The 4,263-nt window shown below is 30.2% G+C and overlaps 1 long non-coding RNA gene across 1 annotated transcript; it reads right to left on the reverse strand.

The window, feature by feature from the left end:
• Window positions 1-96: 96 nt before the first annotated feature.
• LOC118046656 (uncharacterized) lies at window positions 97-2,055 on the reverse strand. The gene is made up of 3 exons (XR_004687214.2): window positions 1,843-2,055; window positions 1,037-1,093; window positions 97-321 (listed from the first exon to the last, which is right to left on the reverse strand). It is a non-coding gene; the product is annotated as an uncharacterized lncRNA (long non-coding RNA).
• Between the last annotated feature and the right edge of the window lie 2,208 nt (window positions 2,056-4,263).

The following is a 4,263-nucleotide window of genomic DNA, read 5'->3' on the forward strand; positions in this document are numbered from 1 at the left end:
GTACTCCCAAAGCAACCCAAAGGATAAACAAATTCATCACAAACATAATAAATGCTAACTAACTAGATAAATACAACATTAAGATTAAGAGTCATATTATGTTTATAATAAATCTTATCTTATCATTTTGAAAATGATTTGATCATACTAATAACTATACATATATATAATACATCCACTACCTATTACACCTTCTACTTGATTTTTACATCACAAAAGGATTTACATTGAAAGTAAAGACATGAATATTACATTCCAAAATGGTAATTCATAAACAGGAGAATTCCTACATCTAACGATCTGCATCACCTCGTGGCATACCTCTTTCAACAACAACCATATTAATTAACTTTCTCATTATATTAATCTAACATTAAATAATTACTCTTAACCTTTGAAATTTAGTACTTCTACTTCAATCTAACTTACTCCTATAATTTACATAATCTTTCTAGGACTTAAAAATCCAACTAATTCCTCTTAATTACCAAAATACATCTAACACTTCCATATAGATACCAAAATTCATTTTTTTCCTTCCTCGGTTACCAATAGACCCAGTAATTCCATTCGAATTACCTATCATCCAGCTAACCTCTTTTGTTAGCCAATCAATCCGGTAATTCCATATAAATTACTCTTTATCCAGTTAACCTCTTTGTTAACCAATAAACCCGGTAATTCTCTTTATTACCCAAAAAACCAACTAACCCATTTCGGTTAGCAAAATCAATCCGGTAATTCCATATGAATCACCCAGTATCCGGCTAATCTCTTTTGTTAGCCAATCAATCCGGTAATTCCATTCGAATTACCTAGCATCCGACTAATCTCTTGTATTAGTCAAACAATCCGGTAATTCCATATGAATTACCCCATATCCGGTTAACCTCTTTGTTAACCAATAAAACCAGTAATTTCACATAATTATAACTCAAATTATTCATTTGCTCCATTCATTTAATATCAATTAAATAAGCAACATAGATAATTAGGAAAACTAAAAATTACAAAAAGAGGTGACGAATTCACCTACCTTCTGTTCGGGATGACTCAGCTCCTCCTGTCTGATAACCAGCTCCAGACACAGCTCCTGAATCAATCAAGTGTCATTATATCATTAGTCCATCAATATTTTTTTCTTATGTGCCGAAACATAAAGCACATAATATTTTTATTTGTAATTTGTTCTAATAAAAATTCATTCTCAAATATAACATCATTATTTTACATACAACCTCATATTTAACTCAAGTTACTTCTTTGTTTTCTCTATGTTCATAATTCCTCCATCAAATTATTCTTCTATTCTTTATACCCTCACATCATATTATTTATTTTATTTAAATACTATATTCAAACACAATCTAGGCATCTTGTCTTCATATTTTCTTTTAACTAGTTTATTTCTCTTTTAATTTGAATTTACATATTATTATTATTATTATTTTCTCAACTTAAATGCTATCTCTTCATTTAGTCTTTCTTACATTTTCATTTATCATGATTAAACATGGTTTTTTTCTAAACATTAACATCAAAACTAATTCTCCCATTTTTATTTTTTTTCCTTCATTGGCCGAATGTGATGTTTCTTTTTGCTCCCTCAAATCTCTCTTCATTTACTTGTTATTTCAACTTGTTTTCATTCTATTCCTCTTCAACTTCATCATTTTCCCTTCCCCTCCTAATTCCCCCAAATTCACATAAGAACCCTAAGTTCAATAATCTAGGATTTAAGGGAAACTAAGGTAAAGTTCCATGAAATTACTTCCTAATTTAATCAAATAAGCTTAGGAAAAACATCTAAATCAACATTAAATCCAAACTTCTCATGCTTACCTATTGTTTTTCTTCCAATTTCTCTTCTCTTCCAAGGTTAGCTGAATTCCCCTTCTCAAATCCTCCTTCCTTCACTTGATTTAGTGTTTTATAGGTTTAACTTGCAAGTTTATAAAGTTACTCTCTCAATTTCCTTATTGTTTTTCTTTACTTTTCTCTCTATCTCTCACGTTATGCTCTGTTTTTCTTTTCATCTTTTTGTTTCTACCCATTCGGCAGTTAATAAAAGAGAAGGAGGGCTTATATATTTTCTTTTCAATGGCAAATAACTATTCTACCCCTAATGAGCATTTTTGCCTCTATTTGATGGTCCTTATTTTTTTTCTAGCACTACCGAGCTCCATTCATCTTAAAATTTTAACCAGGTTTTATTTAGTATATTTTAAGGTTCCTCAAAAAATTTCGGCTCAATCCGATGGTCGGATTAAAAATTACGTCCAATAACGTAAAACTAGTCGAATTGTGATTTTTCGTCAAATTTCTGAATTTCTCTAAAAATTATGAAATTTTAACCCAAGCTAAGGCATGATATTAGAACACTCAACGCAAATTTTCAGAATTTTCTGATCACCCAATCAAGAGTTACAAATTATTTTGTTTTACCTAAAACTAGTCAATTTATGATTTTTCTTCAAATTTCAGAATTTCTCTAAAAATTCTGAAATTTTAACCCAATATAAGGCATGATATTAGAACATCCCACGAAAATTTTCAGAATTGTTTGATCACTCAATCAAGAGTTACGAATTATTTTGTTTTACCTAAAACTAGTCAATTTATGATTTTTCACCTGGAGGTTTTACATTGATCTTTTCATAAAATCAGTATATAGGCTGGAAACCTGTGACCCGATCTTTTAGATCATTCTCAAGTATAACAACGTCATGTACTGAGTATTATTATTGTTGTTGTTGTTGTTGTTGTTGTTGTATTGTTATTTATAATTTATACAATTAACCTCTTTGTGGTTCGACCCCGGTCTTGTCGGGTTATATATTATTTCGACACTCCTGCACTTGGGAGAAGACATCAATCTTTTGGTCGTGTCACCAGGTAATGTTCTTCGCACTTCACCTGAAAAATTTTTTAGATCATGCCTTATCTGCTAAACACACTGTTTTCTCTAACCAAAAATTTTGTTTGCTGTGTGTTTTCTTTGCCAGAACCAAATACACCATCGAAATCATCCTCCTGGAAAGCTGAAGGCCAAGCATCTTACCAATCTCTGTCTCGGTTGCAAAGGAAAAATCAAGGTCAGTTTCTGTTGCACAATTAATGTAGTCTTTAATTTTCAATTGTTGTGTGATGTTTGAGAATAAAAATTTTTGTTATTGTTGTGTTTGATTATGTATTTTTCGGTTGAATTATTCTGTTACTTTGTTATGCCAATTGTATATTACATTTTATGCGTTGTTGCTGCATGATATGCTTTTCTTCCGGTTTGTGATGCCCTGTTACTGTGTTTGTGTTCCTTTTCCTTTTTATTTGGACTTCTTATGTGTTATAATTATACTCTGTTTTTTTAATGTCAAAAAGAGTGGTACCTACGAGTGATTTATTCAGCTATCTCTCTTGTCTTTTCTGTCTTTCATGGTATAACATATGTACATGTATATTCTAAATTTGTAATCCCCCTATCATCTAGTGTTAGTTCAGGTTCTTCAAATATTTTTAAAATGTATTGTGTTGTTACTCATGTGGGGTTCTGTTGATGGCCTAAGGTTGAGTTCAAATATGTGCGTTTTTCTGAGTGCCTAAGGTTGAGTTTAACTAGTTGATGTGTTTAAGATTAGAAAACAATTTCAGAACTGAAGGAGGATTCCATTTTAACATGTTTTTAGTAATTTCTTCAAAACTCCAATGCAAATCAGTACTTGAATATTGCTATATACACTGAAGGCTGGACATTGTCTCTTTAGCATGCCTTCTTACGCTTAGGCAATGAATACATTGGCTTGTACACACTTTAATGGAAATAAACCTATCAATTTGGTTAAAACTGTGGTTGAAATTGAGGTTGAAGAAAAAATAATTTAATGTGTTTGGTTAAGAATGCTTTTAAAATTGAGGTTATAAAAATAATTTTAAAAAATATATATTAATATTGATGATTTTTAATTTAAATATTGTGAATTTAGCTATTGCTATTACATCATAAAATAAATCATACTTTATATAAAATATTTTTTTTATTATTCCATTGAACGATCTACAATTCCATCACGTCTGAAATACATCCGACAATTTTCTTGGTTTCTTTAACACGCAACAACATAACTTGTAAAATATAATCAGGAACAAATTAGAATTGTGATCAAATTTTGCAAATACTATGTCATCAAGCAAATAAAACACAATTAAAAAATAAAAAAATATTTTTTTTACTGGGTCGGACCCGGTTCAATGCATTTTACTACTCCA

The sequence above is a fragment of the Populus alba genome, chromosome 1 (genome assembly GCF_005239225.2).
Source record: "Populus alba chromosome 1, ASM523922v2, whole genome shotgun sequence".
Taxonomy (NCBI): domain Eukaryota; kingdom Viridiplantae; phylum Streptophyta; class Magnoliopsida; order Malpighiales; family Salicaceae; genus Populus; species Populus alba.